A 17,986-nucleotide genomic window follows, 5' to 3' on the forward strand; every position below is an offset into this window, starting at 1 on the left:
TATTTCATAATAGCATTTGGAATTCTGGTGTTTTTAAGTTCCTGAACTAAGCCTCACCCTAGATGATCTTATCTTTGAAATTAGTGGGAGGGTTCTAACATTAGTCACAGGGAAGGGAGTATCAGCCAGGGAGAGAAAGGAACAGTTATAGTTAGGATTTGGACTCAACTCTAAGCTCTGCCACTTACTAACAGTGTCCATAGAAATATATTTCAAGATTCTGAGCCAAGATGGCTGAGTAAGGAAGCAACCCACTGCAGATCTCCCCTCTAAATGGAAATAAAACTGCCTCTGGACTCTCCAAGTAGCAGGGAAGCAATCTACCAGCCCAGCAGGAAAGGTGTGTCTTACCTGGGTGGGAGAGAGGAGAGGTTCAGGAGCAGCAGCAATAGCAACAGCTTCTGGGCTCTCAGCAGGGGCCTACAGCAGACCTCTGAGCCTGCTGAACAGTAGTGAAGCCCCACCTAAGCAAGTCAACAACAGATCCCCACCCCATTACCTCCCAGCAGAGAGACTATTTCTAGAGCAAACCAGCCCCAGGGATTCATCAGATTCATCACAACTAAATTACCTTTCAAGGATCTGCTACAAGAGTGACCAGTTACCATAACAACCCAGCAGCAGGTTACACCCCCTGGGCCTGATAATCAAAAGGATCAAGACCTCCAGGGCCTACTTGCAAGTTTAGCAACTAGCAACTCAGGAAGCCTCTGACATAAAAATGAGTAAAAAACAAAAACAAAAAACCCCAACAACAACAAAGAAAAAAAACAATGAAAAATGTTTGACAATTGACAGCTACTCCAATAATAGGAAATATCAAGACAAAAACATAGAGGAGGACAGTAACAAATTGACTACAGGTGAACCTTCAAAGAGAAGTACAAATTAGTCTCAGGTCCAAAATAAATTCCTGGAAGAGCTTAAAAAGTACTTTGAAAATCAAATTAGAGGTTGAAAAAAAGATTGGAAAACCATGAAAAAGATACAAAATTATAATAGAATAATAGAAAAAATACTGAAGAAAATAACTCACTAAAAACAGATTTAACCAAATGGAAAAAATAATTACAAAAAGAAAATAAATTCTTTAAAAATTAAAATTGATCAAATAGAAACTAGTGACTCTATAAGACACCAAGATGTGGTAAAAACAAAATCAGAAAAGCAAAAACAATGGAAGAAAATGTAAAATTTCTCATTGATAAAAACAACTGACCTGTAGATTAGATCCAGAAGAGATAATATAAGAATTGTTGGAGTTCCTGAAAGCTATGACTTAAAAAAAAAAAGTCTGGACAATATTTTTCAAGAAATTATCAAGGAAAATTGCCCTGAAATATTAGAATAAGAGGGCAAAATAGATACTGAAAGAATACACCTATCACCACCTGAAAGAGATCCCAAAATGAAAACTCCCTGGAACATCATAGCCAAATTTCAAAACTCAAAGATCAAAGAAATGGTATTACAAGCAACCAAAAAGAATCAATTCATATACTATGAAGCCACAGTCAGAATTTCACAGGATTTGGTGGTTTCCACATAAAGAGTTAGGTTTACAACCAAGAATTACATACCCAGCAAAATTTAATATAATCTTTCAGGGGCAAAATGGATATTTAATGAAATAGAGGAATTTCAAGCATTTTTTATTAAAAGGCTAGAATTGAATGGGAAATTTGACTTCCAACAACAAGGTTCAAGTAAAGCATAAAACATATAAAAAAGTAAAAAAAGGAACAAGAAAGAAAAACTGTAAGAAATTTAATAATTTAATAAGGTTACACTGTTTCTAGTTCTGTATGATATAGTTACCTAACTATAATTTTCAATAATTTTATTGCAAAAGTAATTAGTAATGCAATTAGGAGCATATGTAAAGAGCATAAGGTAATATTTAAGGTATGATGATATTTGCAAGTTTATTTGTATTTGTAAGTCTAAAAAATGTAATATAAGAATGATTAGAAAGAGTATATGTAGACAGAGGATGTGATCATAAGGTGTCATTGATGATACAACACCATAGAAAACAAAATAAGGGGCTTAAAAGAAATTGCATGGAAGAAGTAGGAAGGGAGAAACTGAATAGGGTGAACACACACACATACAAAAATAAGCATAAAAAGTTGTTACAATAGAGGGGAAAATGGGGAATATGGGCAAAGATTAAACCTTACTTTCATCAAAGTTGGCTCAAAGAGGGAACAACAAACACAATCAGTTTGATATAGAAATCTATCTTACCCTATAAGGAAGTTCAAAAAGGGACTGTAATAGCAGAAGGGGATGGGGGCACTGATACAAGGGAAGGTTTTTGGAGAAGGTGGTGATCAGAAGTAAGGATTAACAGGTAAAAAATAGCATGGAGAGAAATAAACAGATAGTCATGATAACTATAAATGTGAATGGGATGACTCACCCATTAAATGAAAGCAGATAACAGAATGGATTAAAAAACAAAATACTACAATATGTTGTTTACAAGAAACACATTCAAAGCAAAGTGATACACATAGGGTAAATGTAAAGGGGTAGAACAAAATCTATTATGCTTCAGCAGAAGCAAAGAAAGCAGGGGTAGCAATTATGATTTCAGACAAAGCAAAAGCAAAAACAGATCTAGTTAAAGAGATAAATAATGAAACTATATTTTGCTGAAAGGTACCATATAAAATGAAGTCATATCAATACTGAACATAAATGTACCAAATGGTATAGCATCTAAATTTTTGAAGAAGCTGAATGAGTAACAGGAGGAAATAGATAATAAAACCATCCAGTGGGGAACCTTAACATTCCTCTCTCAGAACTGGATAAATCTAACCAAAAATTAAATTAGAAATAAGTTAAGGAAACTAATAAAATTCTTCAAAAATTAGATATGATAGATCTCTGGAGAAAACTGAATGGGAATAGAAAGGAATATACCTTCTTCTCAGCAGTACATGGGACTTACACAACAATTGGCCATGTATTAGGGCATAAAAATCTAACAATCAGATGCAAAAATGTAGAAACAATAAATACATCCTGTTCAGATCATAATGCAATAAAATATTATATTCAGGGGCAGCTAGGTGGCACAGTGGATAGAGCACTGTCCCTAGATTCCTGAGGATCTGATACTTGACACATGCTAGATGTGTGACCCTGGGCAAGTCACTTAACTCTCACTACCCCACCAAAAAAAAAGAAAGAAAGAAAGAAAAATTACATGGAGTGATGCACAATTGAAAAGGAGATTACAAACCAATTGGAAATTAAATAATCTGATTTTTTAAAATATGTGGGTCAAAGAACAAATCAGAGAAACAATTGATGATTTCATTAAAGAAAATGACAATGATGAGACAACATATCAAAATTTATGGGATACAGCAAAAGCAGTTCTTAGGGGGAATTTATATTCCTAACAACTTACATCAATAAAATAGAGGAAAAACAGATCAATCATTTGGGCATACAAGGAAAAAAAACTAGAAAATTTAAAAAATTAAAAACCCCAACTAAACACCAAATTGGAAATCCTGAAAATAAAAAGGAGATATTAATAAAATTTAAAGTAAGAAAACCATTGAATTAATAAATAAAACTAGAAGCTTGTTTTATGAAAAAACTAATAAAATAAATCATTGATTAATTAGATCAAAAAAAGAAAAGAAGAAAACCAAATTACTAGTATCAAAAATGAAAGAGGTGAAATCAACAGAAATGAAGAGGAAATTAAGACAATTTTTAGGAATTATTTTGTCTAATTATATGCCAATAAATTTGGTAATCTAAATGAAATGGATGAATATGTACAAAATATAAATTACCCAGTCTCGCCGAAGAACAAATAAAATATCTAAATAACCCAATTTTAGAAAAAGAAACTCATCAAGTCATCAATGAACTTCAGCAGAAAAAATCTCCAGGATCATATAGATTCACAAGTAAATTCTACCAAATATTTAAAGAACAATTAATCCCAATACTATAAAAATTATTTGAAAAAATAAGTGAAGAAGGAGTCCTACCAAACTCCTTTTATGAGACAAATATGGTGCTGATACCCAAACTAGGAAAAAACAAAACAGAGAAAGAAAACTATAGGCCAATTTAACTAATGAATATTGATGCAAAATTTTTAAATAAAATACTAGCAAATAGATTACAGAAATATATCACAAAGATCATATACCATGACCAGGTGGGATTTATAACAGGAATGCAGGGATGATTCAATATTAGGAAAATTATTAGCATAATTGAGCATATTACTAACAAAAGCAATAGAAATCATATGATTATCTCAATAGATGTGGAAAAGGCCTTTAACAAAATACAGCACCCATTCCTATTAAAAACATTAAAGAACATAGGAATAAAAGGAGCTTACCTTAAAATGATAAGTACTATTTATCTAAGATTATCAGCAATCATTATCTGTAATGGGGATAGCCTAAAAGCCATTCTAATACAATTTGGGTGAAGCAATAATGTCCATTATTGCCTCTATTATTTAATATTGTATTAGAAATGTTAGTTATAGCAATAAGAGAAGAAAAAGAAATTAAAGGAATTAAAATAGCTAATGAGGAAACAAAACTACCACTCTTTGCAGATGATATGATGTTACACTTAGAAAATCATGAAGAATCAACTAAAAAGGTCATTGAAATTATTAACAACTTTAGCAGAGTTGCAGAATACAAAATAAATCCACACAAATCATCAACATTTCTATATATTAATATTAAGTCCAGCAATGAGATAGAAAGTGAAATTCCATTTAAAATAACTAGGGCCAATATAAAATACTTAGCAGTCTACCTCCCAAGACAAACACAGCAATTATATGACCTTAAACTACAAAACACTTTTCATAAAAATAAAATCAGATCTAAATAATTGGGAAAATATTAATTGCTCATGGGTAGACAAAGTCAATATAATAAAAATGACAATGCTCCCTAAGTTAATTTATTTAATTAATGCTATACCAATCCAACTATCAAAAAATATTTTATAGAGCTAGAAAAAAATACTATCAAAATTCACCCGGAAAAAGAAGAGTTCAAGAATATCATGGGAATCAATGAAAAAAATACAAAAGAAGGTGGTCCAAGAGTACCAGATCTCAAACTGTACTATAAATCAGTAATTATCAAAATAATCTGGCACTGGCTAAGAAATAGAGAGGTAGATCAGTGGAATAGAATAGATAGAAACAATATAGTAAATGACTATAGTAATCTAGTATATGATAAACCCAAATATCCAAGCTTTTGGAACAGAACCTCATTATTTAATAAAAACTTCTGGGAAAACTGGAAAACAGTATGGCAGAAGTTAGGTATAGATCAACATCTCACAGCATATACTAAAATAAGGTCAAAATGGGTACCTGATTTACAAATAAAGGATGATACCATAAGAAATTTAAAGGAGTATGGAATTGTCTATCTGTCAGGTTTATGGACAGGGGAAGACTTTAGGACCAAAGAAGATATAGGGAATGTAATTAAATGTAAAACAGATCATTTTGATAATAAAAAATTAAAAAGCTTTTACAAAAACCAAGATTACAAGGCAAGTAGAAGACTTGGAAATAATTTTTTAAACAAATATCTTTGATAAAGGCCTCATTTCTCAAATATATAAAGAACTGCCAATTTTCTTTTAAATAAAAGTCATTCCCCCATTGATTAATGGTCAAAGGATTTGAAAAGGCAGTTTTCACACAAAGAAATCAAAGTTATCAATAGTCATATGAAAAAATGCTCTATGTCATTATTGATCAGAGAAATGTAAATTAAAACAACTCTAAGAATCACTTTATACCTATTAAAATGGCAAATATAACAAGAATGGAAAATATTGGTTGTTGGAGGGATTGTGAGAAAACTGGGATGCTAATCCACTGTTGGTGGAGTTGTGAAAAGATTCAACCATTCTGGAGAGAAATTTGGAACTATTCCCAAAGAGCTATAGAATTGTGCATACCCTTTAATCCAGCAATACCACTACTTGGTTTATACCTCGAATACATCCCGCAAAAGAGAAAAAATGACCTATTTGTACAAAAAATATTTATAGCAGTTCTTTTGTGTGGTAGCTAAAAATTGGAAATCAAAGGTATGCCCAGCAATTGGGGAATGGCTTAACAAACTGTGGTATATGATGGTAATGGAATATGACTGTGCAGTAAGAAATGACAAACAGAATGACTTAAAAAAATCTTGGAAAGACATGTATGAAATGATGTACTGGGAAGTGAGCAGAACCAAGAGAACACTATACACAGAGACAGCAATATTGTTCAATGAAGAACTATGAATGACTTGACTGTTCTCAACAACATAATAATCCAAGATAATCCCAAAAGAATATTGATGAAATATACTCTCCACCTCCAAAAAAAGAACTGATATTGATTAAACAGAATGAAGCATGCTATTTTTCACATTCTTTCATTAAATGACAAATATGATGATGTTTTGCATGATCATATATGTATAACCCATACTGGATTGTTTGCCACCTTGGGAAGGGGGGAGGGGAGGGAGGGAAGGAGAAATAGAGATTGGAACAGAAAAATATAAATAAAAGTTTTTAACCTGAAAAAAAGAAATGTCATTTCATTTCTCTGAGTTTCATTTTCCTTATTTACAAAAAAAAAAAAATTAGAGATAAAACTAAATTATCTCTTCTAACTTTGAATCTACTGAATATCTTGAAGACACATGTATAGTAAAAGCAAAATCTTATAACTTTCAAGATTTTACCTGCATGTCAATTCAAAGAACTAAATGAAATTTTCATTAAAAATATTATTATCCTAGCTTGGAAAATTGAATTAATATGATGCACACGAACGCGCACACACACACACACACACACACACACACACGTTTCAATCTCACCTCAGTACATCCTCTAGTTTTTGGTAGACTAGAATTTCTGGTACTGGCTTTGAGGAGGAAAGGGATGACTAAATATAAGTCTCATACAACATATGAAACTTTGCTTCCCTTTTCTTCTAATGAGAAAAAAAAGTAGTCTGAATGCAAACATGCTAATCTAGACGTATAGTGAGCTGTATTTTTATGCAAATCCATGAAATTTCTAGCAAACTACTCCCATCAAAACAAAAGACAGCAGCTATCTACAATAGCTTAGTAATGCAAAATCCCGCTGTGTCACAGATGCACAGCTCAGTGCCAGAGAGGGGGAAAATAATCACCCCACAGATAACAAACTCGCTTTTAATTACTTTTAACTTCAATATTTTATTCTCTATTTACAAAGTCCTGTGGATTCCATAGCTCTTGAAAGTACACGGACATGAAAGGCAAAATATTGTAATTTTCAAGATTTTACTGCTACAGCAATTTAAAGAACTAAACCAAAGTTTCATTAAAAGGTATTACTATCCCATGGGGCAACTAGGTGGCACAGCGGATAAAGCACCAGCCCTGGATTCAGGAGGACCTGAGTTCAAATCTGGCCTCAGACACTTGACACTTACTAGCTGTGTGACCTTGGGCAAGTCACTTAACTCTCATTGCCCCACAAAAAAAGTATTACTATCCTAACTTAGAAAATTGTATTTCTTAAATATGCTTATATGCATGATTATATTTTAACATTGCAAAAATCTCTAAAATTTATGAAATGAAATAGCAATCTTTTTATTGAAAGAAGAGGTAATGATGTACAGGTAATCTAAGAGATATTGTGGGTTCAGTTCCACACCACTACAATAAAGTGAACACAAAAAATCAAGGTATACAATTTTAGGGGTTTCCCAGTGCATATAGAAGTTATGTTCAAACCATATTGTAGTCTAACAAATGAGCAATAGTATTATGTCTAAAGAAAAATGGACATAACGTAATTAAAAATAATTTATTGCTAAAAATGCTAACGATCATCTAAGTCCAGAGAGTGGTAATATTTTTGATGGTGGAGAGTCTTTCCTCAATGTTGATGGGTGCTGAATACTTAGGGTGGTGGTTGCTGAAGGTTGAGGTAGCTATGGGAATTTCTTAAAATAAGGCAACAATGAAATTTGCCCCATCGATTGACACTTCCTTTCACTTGAATACTTAGAGGACATTGTAGGATTATTAACTGACCTAATTTTAATATTATTGTGTCTCAGGGAATAGGGAAGCCCAAGGAGAGGGAGAAAGACAAAGGAACTACGGGTCAGTGAATCAGGCAGACACACAACATTTATTGATTAAGTTCTCTGGTTCTCCAAAACAATCACAATAATAACTTCAAAGATCACTGATCACAGACCATCATAAAAGATAAGAATAACATTTAAAATATGGAAATGCTGAAATAATAATAATGAAAAAGTTTAAAATATTACAAGAATTCCCAAAATGTGATAGAGATATGACTTGAGAACATCTTGTTGGAAAAATGTTGTCAATGGATTTGCTTGATTTGGGGTTGCCACAAATCTTTAATTTATTTTTTTAAAAAAGCAATATCTGCAAAACACAATGAAGCCAAGCACAATAAAAAGAGGTATACCTGTGTAGTAGATAGAGAGCTGGCCTCAAACTGAGGAAAAATATTTATTGCCAGTGTCATCCCAGGCAAATCACTTAACCTCTCACTGCTCTTGTCCTGTCTTTTCAAACTCAAATAGAAAAGGATCCCTGTGGGGATCATATTAACTTAGAAAAGTACAAATTAACCTTATCTACATTGTATTGTGTTTTATTTATTTTGTTAAACATTTCTCTATTATGTTTTAACCTGGTTCTGACCATACTAGGAAAGGGCCCTAAGTTTAATACCTCAGGTCAAAACAACTCTCAAAGTATTTAAGTTTCAGAGAAAGTAACAATTTGCATTAGTAGAAGAATGTGCTTATTTGTGTGTCCCTTATATTAATGAAATGACAGAGCTAGTCATTATAGTCACTATATCACTATTATTTTTATTATAAAAGGGGGTTGCAGCTTCCGAATGACTAGAAACACAAAAGAAGATAAAATCTTGACATGTACCTGTTAGGAAAACACTCATTAAACTTTTGAGGTATAAATAGATGTTCAAATAGTAGTAACTTGGGGTATACATGAAGATAATTAATTCTAAGTCAACAATAATAACTTCTCTTTACTCTGGTTTAGAATAGGTTTGTCCACTTTTGACTTCCATCTAAACTGGCAGTGAGAAGATTAATAAATCTCATAGTAGAATGAGATGCCTGGCAGGTTGAATTTTGTTTATTTTCAGAAGTGTTCAACCCAATGCAAAAATTTCAATTACCACATCCCTTAGTAACAAATTATTAAGCTTAATTTGAATGGCATAAGTAACCATGAGTTAACAACCCTCTAAGATATGCAATTGTCTCCCTGTTTCTACACTTTTCTTAAGAATCTGGGTTAATTCATTGACACCCTCTGGAGGGAACACTCAAAAATTATTAATATTTAGCTTGATTTTACTCTTTGGATAAGTCTTCTGTCTACTTTCAAAAGTCTTTGTCCAGTCAATAGAACTTATCTGTAAAATGGGTGATATTAATAGGATCTACCTCACAGGATTCTTTTGAAGATAAAATGAGATAAAATATGCAGTTATTTGCAAAGCTTAAAAGCACCATAGAAATATGATTTTAAGTAGCATTGCCCACCATCCAATCTCTTTCCTCAATCCCTCTTACTTCCTTCTCTTTCTGTTATGACTCTAGAGACTTCTCTGAATTTGTCTTGGCAAGTGTATTACTAGATTCACATTTTCTATCACCCTTTCATTCTGTGGCCATGAAACTGATTCTATATATTCATAAATATTGCCTTTATTTCTATTACCTTGTCATACCATTTTAACTTTACAAGGAGCAACTCTTTGTCCAAATTCTCCACACTCAGAATGTTTGCCTTAACTGAATATCATGGGGTACTAGATTTCTTGAGCCACACTGATAACATGTCTGCAGTCCCTTCTTCCCCCAAATATAGCACTTCTCTGTCCCTAAATGAAAAGTACTTGGAAAATATAACACAATTCTTCTTTTCTAGTTCATACTTAAAATTCCTCAAATCCTGCTTGCTTTTATTAGAACTGCTAACACATATCAATAACCTTCTTAAGCTGGTAGCAATGTATCGTATATCTGTTTCTTTCTTGAAGAGAATTAAGCTTCATACTTTTAATAAGAGTCACCACAAAGATCTTGTAAGGAAAACACTACAGGAGCCTAAAATGGTCCATAAATCTGAATTATTCTTATCTTTATCCCACTGTCATCTTTTTGATGGTCTTCCATCAAAAGTATCATTAACTAAACTTGCTTTTTATGGGATCTAAATAGAAAGAGTCTTAGAAAAAATTTATTATATAGCTATTTTTTTCATAGTTAGTATTCTATAGACTATTGCTCAGATTGACAATGCAACTTTTAAAAAAAAATTAAAAACATGAGGAAGTAAAAGGCTTGCTGAAAGCATCTTCAATAAAACTTCAGTGGCAGACAAAATGATAAGGATTTGTCTTGGGATATACATCATCCTCTTCCATCATTTTGAACTCTGCTAGATTTCGTTATCTTGAATGCTTCTTATTCCATGTAATAGAGATTATGCATATTGTAGGCAATATCTATTAAGTTTCTGTTTTTAAAATTTTATTGATCAATGATATGTCTGGTTGGCTGTAGGCCACAGTTTGTTCTAATGATCATGATTCACTTTCAGTCTCTTTATGGTATTCTGAGGCCTGTAATTGTAGTATGATGGATTCTCTGTCTGTGAAAGATTTGTTCAGTTGTTTCAGTCATGTCTAAGTCTTCATGACCTCATTTGGGATTTTCTTGGCAAGGAGACTAGAATGGTTTTCCATTTCCTTCTCCAATTCATTTTACACATGAGGAAACAGGGGTAAATGACTTGCTTAGGAACACAAAGTAAGTAAATATCTGAAGCAGGATTTGAATTCAGGTCTTTGTGACTCCATGCCTGGTGCTATACTTACTGGTGCCACCTAAGGGGAATTATATTTTTTTAATATAATAGGAGTACTTTCCAAATCCTCTGAAGTCCATTTTATAATTTGAGAAATAGGCATTAAGATTTGTTAATAGACGTTCATTGCTTTAAACATGCTCTTCCCATTCAGCTTTATTTCCAGATTCTAGTAAGTCACTTAAAATATTCAGTAAAAGCTTTTGCCTTGATAAGATTTATGTTCAATATGTCATGCCTGGAGGACACCATCATTGTCTTGATCCATTTAGTTCAATGTGAACTCCAAGCATAAAGACTTAGGTTTCTATAGTTCCTTATTGTAATAATGAGAATGAAGGACAAACAACAATAAGAATTTAACATTTATTAAATCAAAAATATATATCAATTTATCAACTGATATATTAATATCACTGGAAAATGATCCTATAACATATGGGAAAATTTGATATGTACTTCTTATTTCATTTCATATATAGTTTTTTCATAATAATAAACATTTTTATTTAAAGTTTTGTGCTCCAAATTCTCTCTCCTTCACTCCCCTTCCCCCTCACTGAGGCAGTAAGCAATAATATATAGGTTATACATGTGCAATTATGTAAAAGATTACAATATCAGTCATTTTGTATAAGAAAAGTCAAATAAAAGAAAAAAAATGAAAGTGAAAAATAGCATGCTTCTATCTGTGTTCAATAAATATCAGTTCTTTCTTTGGAGGTAGATAGTATGTTTTATCATTAGTCCTTTGGGATTATCTTGGATCATCGTAATGATGAAAATAGTTGTCATTCACAGTTCTTCATCAAACAATATTACTGTCACTGTGCACAATGTTCTCCTGTTTCTGCTCACTTCACCATACATTAGTTCATACAAGTCTTTCCAGGCCTTTCTGAAATCGTCCTTGTTTGTCATTTATTACAGCACAATAATATTCCATTGCAATCATATACCACAGTTTGCTTAGCCATTCCCCAATTGATGGGTCTTCCTTTGGTTTCCAATTCTCAAACACCACAAAAAGAGCTGCTTATAAATACTTTTGTATAAATAGGTCTTTTTCTCTTTTGGGGGATGTTTTGGGGACAGAAACCTGGCAGTGGTATTGCTGGCTCAAAGGTATGCACAGTTTTATAGCCCTTTAGGCATAGTTCCAAATTGCTCTTCAGAATAGTCGAATCAGTTCACAATTCCACCAACAGTGGATTAGCATCCCAATTTTCCACATCCCCTTCAACATCCAATATTTTTCTTTTTTGTTATATTTGTCACTCTGATAAGTGTGAGGTGATACCTTAGAAGTTGTTTTTATTTGCATTTCTCTGATCATTATCTTTTCACTCATATATAATAAATAGTTAATTAGATGTTTTGGTTTGATCCCTTTCATTTGAAAGCCATTTACAACTGTTACTATTGCTGGTGCTGCTACTGCCACTACTGTCACTATTACTACAGCATTGCTAACACTTTGTCTCCTGGTATATACTTCCCACTAAAGCCAATTTCCTTGCTGATATATAGCTTTTGCTACCCATCTTACTCCCCAATAATTGGTATTGGAAATATATCCCAGGTACAGCTAGGTGGTACAGTGGATAAGTACCGGCCCTGGATTCAGGAGGACTTGAGTTCAAATCCGACCTCAGACACTTGACACTAATTAGCTGTGTGACCCTGGGAAAGTCACTTAACCCTCACTGCTCAGCAAAAAAAAAAAAAAATAAAAAATAAAAATCCCATAGCAAGTGAATTAATTATCATATTATCATATTCCTCACCATATATCCTCTGGCTGGTCTGACAATTTCATGCTTTGTAAAGTATATTGTCTCTGAGAATATTTCCTTCATGAGGGTCTTCCAGGTGCCTTCCCTACAAACTCCACAGATACTTCACAGGTTATCTCTACCATCTCTTTTCTTTCTATTCTCTCCTCCCCTGAAACTCTTATGGACTGCATTCTCAAGTGAATGTAAAATATCTGCAAGGATTAAATCCAATTAGAGTGTCAAAAAAATTTAGTGATGTCAGCAAACAAGTCCTCACTTTATAGATGAGTAAAATGAGCTTATGCCAGATAAAATGACACAGTGAAGGTTGTAAAACTAACAAAGGGTACATGTGGAATCTAACCCTAGGTCTCCAGGGGCAGTGTTATCTCCATTATATTACATGTATTAGGTACCTCCTGATTGGAGAGATATATGTATGTATGTACACATTTATGTATATGTAAACATATATATGCATATATATATATAATTTATTTCTGAAAATCTCCCAATGTTTTTACCTTCAAATTGTATAATTGATTACAAATAATTAAGAGACAAAAATTAGATTATTTATTGGGCATTTATTTTCTGTCAGACATAGTGGGCACACAAAATGTGTTCTCCAAACGACATTCAGAAGGTAAATTACTCGGGGCATTTTAGGTACCAGTAGAAAAATCACCTGTCACATATACAAAAGGGTATTTCAACATTCTTATTTACTCTTTTAAAAAAATCCTCCTCTATTAGCATTAAGATAGTCAATGAGAAGCACTGGCCAATATTACCTGCCAGCCACAAAATAAGGCATGATCAGATTTCCCCAAGCAAATCTTGTCCCTGGTGCACTTGGTGTTATGCCCGGTTCTATATTTCAGTGGTAGATGCTGGAATACTCATAGTAAACCTTGCAGCCTGCAAAGTGGATAATTCCATCTTGACATAACCTCTCAAAGCAGTATTACTTTTTTTTACAAACATGTAGTGACCAGAATATTTTCACACACAAATCCCATTTGAAAACAGTATACCGCATTCTTTCTTTTTCATACTTTAGAGATCCTTTTCCTACAAAAAAAAAAAAAAGTTAAGTTTTTCTTTTTGTGTTGCTATTTATACAGGGGGAAGGGGAAGGAGGCAATGAAAGAAGAAAAGTAGAAAAATTCTGTGCATCTGTATTTGTGCAAATACACACAGAGATGTCACTCAAATGCTTATAATACTTTCAAAGATATAATCCTGAACTCTCAAGATGATTCTGTATATTTGAACTGGTTTTTTTTTTCTTCTAAGTTATTGACTCAGCTGTCGAATGTCACCTTGTACTGTAAACTTCTAAATTCAATAGTCTCGCCTGCTGCTTGTATTAATCATTGTTCCTTAGCTTCTGGACAAAATTGAGTCTCACTGCCCCAATCATCCAGATGTTTTCTAGCATCATGGAATTAATGTATAATCGTATTATGACTGCCAGTTTGTATTTACTCCTCTGACCTCACAAGCACATATTTCCCCTTAGAATTGTGATATTTAATCTCATGCTCACAGATTACTTTTAAATATGTAATTCTTGCAAGTAAAAAAGGAATGCTCAAAATATTTAAACATCTCCATTTAAAAGCATGGAAGACATTTATCTCGTGTATTTTATTTTAAAAGTGCAAGCAGATGTATCCTTCAACACTATCTGTGAATGACATTCTAATGTATTTGAGGTCAAATTTAGTTTAAGTAATATGGTGGGTACTTTGGTTTAAAAAGTAGGAAAATATTTATTTTAAATAGCTATTGAATAATTCAATGTGGGTTCCAAAGGGTAGGCACAAATTGAATTAGTTGTGTCCTTGAATTTAAAACTGATAAATGTACTATTAGGGGTGAAAAATCTATTCATGTTTTATTGATCATTTTTAAACTTTATGGTTTCAAGTTATTCTGTTCATTATACAATCCAATACCTATCATAATCAACATTTTATAAAAGACCTTTCCTTTACTCTTAATTACTTTTTTTTAATCTTGAACTATAAAATACTTGTTAGTTTCCTCCTTGATGAGTCAAAGTAAAAGATTAATGTATCTTCTTTTCTCATGAACTACCATTTATTCATAGCAATTCTCTTAAAAATGGTATGAAGATGTTAATTTACTAGTTTTTTCATTCCCATGCCAGCTGGGTATGTTTAATACTTTTAATATTTTATTATTGTTTCAGATGCTCCACCAAATTAGAGACAGAGATAGATATGAAAATATATATGTAATAAAGATGTTAATATTGAGATATAGGGGGGCAGCTAGGTGGCGCAGTGGATAAAGCACTGGCCCTGGATTCAGGAGGACCTGAGTTCAAATCCAGCCTCAGACACTTGACACTAGCTGTGTGACCCTGGGCAAGTCACTTAACCCTCATTGCCCTGCAAAAAAAAAAAATATTGAGATATAGGTAGATAAAGGAAGTAGAGGAAATGGATATATATTCATGTATTTTTTCTAAAAATCTCCAAATGCTTCTTCTTTCACATGGTATAAATGATTACCATAAGAAAGTTAGCTAGATTGATCGATTGATCGATAGATCAATAGATAAGTTTATTAAGAATATACTTTCAGATACAGCTAAGAACTGGGGATACAAATATTAGCAATTAATATAATCTCTGCCCTCTAGGAGTTCCCACTTTAATGAGGGACAACAATGAAGAAAGAAGAGTTGTAAGTGAATAAGGAGGGAAGGGAAATACCAAGGCAGTGGCATGATTCAGAGCTGGGGCCTGAAAGTAAGGTGGCTACTGGCTCCAGGCAAAGTAACCTATTAGAGGTCAGAATGTTAGGGCTAAAGCTGAAGGTTTCTGGAAAAGCATAAAGATGGGAAAGAGCTCATAGCTAACACTGACATAGAGCGACAACCTCTAATAAGGTGGAGGAGGTCTAGAGAATAGTCAGTCTTTGATAAGTGTGACTCTAAAACTAAAAAAAAAATTCTAGTCATGACAACTTTTTATGTATTCTAAGCAATGCTCTGAAGAGTCTTATCCATTGGTAACCAAGACTACATAGTGAGGATGAATCTAACAGTTACTTTCCAGAAGGGGTTGGTACTGTTAAGGGATAAAATTCTAGCTAAACTGTCTAAAATATCTAATGAGTGGTCGCCAATGAATTATAAGCTTTAGCAAGAGTTAGACTTTTAAGCATTTATTAAGGAAAATAAGAATTTGGTAAAGAGAGAGAAAGGCCTAGATTCCTATCTATTAAAGGAAGAGCACATTTCTAGCTCCACTCTCCACCAGAGTCCAAAGGAAAGAGAGTGAGACTGAGCGCCAGTCTCTTCCTTCCTCCTCCCACTCGCCTGCTTCACTTTCTGACGCCAAAGAAAAGACTCCTGGTCTTGCCCTCAAAGACCTTCGCTTCATGGGCGGAACTCTTCTACAGTAAGTCTCCAGCAGGTGGTGTCATTCCAATCGTTACAGTACCTTCATAGTAGATCTTTTATTTGATGTCTTGGAATCCCTTACTGGAAGTACTAGAGGTGGTCTCCAACCTTTTAGGTGGTTCCTCCTACCTCTATGACTTTACCCAAATTAACCTTGCCCTGGTTATGTACATGGTACCTTCTAGGTTTTCAATCCAGCTCCAGCTCCAATTTCCTTATTGGAAATCTGCCATTCAACTTCCACGATTAGATAAAATCCAAGAGTTTCTTACATAATTCTCTGCAATTTATCTAAGAGAGTAAGGAAGACATTCATATGGTGCTTTACTATTAAGGGGTTATCTAAGGTCTGAGGGTAATCACACTATTTTTTTTTTTTTGCAAGGCAATGAGGGTTAAGTGACTTGCCCAGCGTCACATAGCTGGTAAGTGTCAAGTGTCTGAGGTTGGATTTGAACTCAGGTCCTCCTGAATCCAGGGCCAGTGCTTAATCCACTGTACCCCCTAGCTGCCCCCCAACCACACTATACTTAATGGTGCTCTGACATCTTTGTAGACACCCAGCTTCACAAGTCTAAGATAATTCTTGACTCACCCTTTATAGTTAATTAGTTACCAAATCTTGTGGATTTATATCCATAATATTGCTTGCATCTGTCTCTCCTTTTCCATGACCAGCAGTCTTCACCACTGCTTGCCTGGATTATGATTATTATAATAGCCCTCCAATAGTTATCTCTGTCTCTGGTCTCTCCCTGCACTAATACCTCATGCCCATAGTACCTAAATTAATATTCCTAGAGCACAGGTCTGCCCTTATCATTCAAATGCTCAAGTAACTCCAGTAGTTCCTTCCTTTTTGTTCTTCAGTCAATTTTGTTATGTGTGACTCTTCATGACTCTACTTGGGGTTTTCTTGGCAAAGATACTGAAGTGATTCACCATTTTCTTCCACAACTCATTTTCAGATGAGTAAACTGAGGGAAATAGGGTTAAGTGACTTGCCCAGAGTTACACAGCTAGTAAATGTATGAGGCCAGATTTGAACTCAAGTCTTCCTGATTTCAGGTCCACACTCTATCTACTGTACCACCTAGCTGCCCAGCTCTTTCCTAATCCTAGAATAAAATACAAACTGCACTTTTTTTGTATCTAACCTGCCTTGTAATCTGTCTCCAGTTGATGTTAATAGTTTTACCACATTTTATTCTCCTTTTCATATTCTACATTCTAAACAAGTTGGCATACTTGCTGCTCCTATACATTACAGTCCTTCTCTTGAAGGTAGGTGTCATTCTTGACTCCTCTCTCTCACTGATCACGTTGAATCTATTGCCAACTCTTTTTTTTTCTATCTTTGTAACCTCCCTCATTTAGTCTTCTTTCTCTATCCTTCCACTACCACCACCTTTAAGCAGTCTCTTATCACCTCATACTTGGGCTATTTCAATAGCCTGGTGGATTGTCTCACTGAAACACACCTTTCCTCATAGCAGTCCATCTTCTCCTCAGCTGTTGGATATCTTCCTAAAGTACAGGTCTGACCAAGTCACATCCATACTTAGTAAACTCAAGTGGTTCCTTTTCACCTCAAGGATCAAAGTATAAAAATCCTCTGGCATTCAGAACCCTTCATAATCTGCCTTTCTCAACTTTTCCAGTCTTCTTACAATTTGAACACACCACAATCTCTGCAATCCAGTAACACTGGCCTCCATGCTATTCCTGGGCAAAAGAAACTCCACACCCTGGTGCTAGGCATTTTCTTTGGCTGTCCC

The sequence above is a fragment of the Dromiciops gliroides genome, chromosome 3 (genome assembly GCF_019393635.1).
Source record: "Dromiciops gliroides isolate mDroGli1 chromosome 3, mDroGli1.pri, whole genome shotgun sequence".
Taxonomy (NCBI): Eukaryota; Metazoa; Chordata; class Mammalia; order Microbiotheria; family Microbiotheriidae; genus Dromiciops; species Dromiciops gliroides.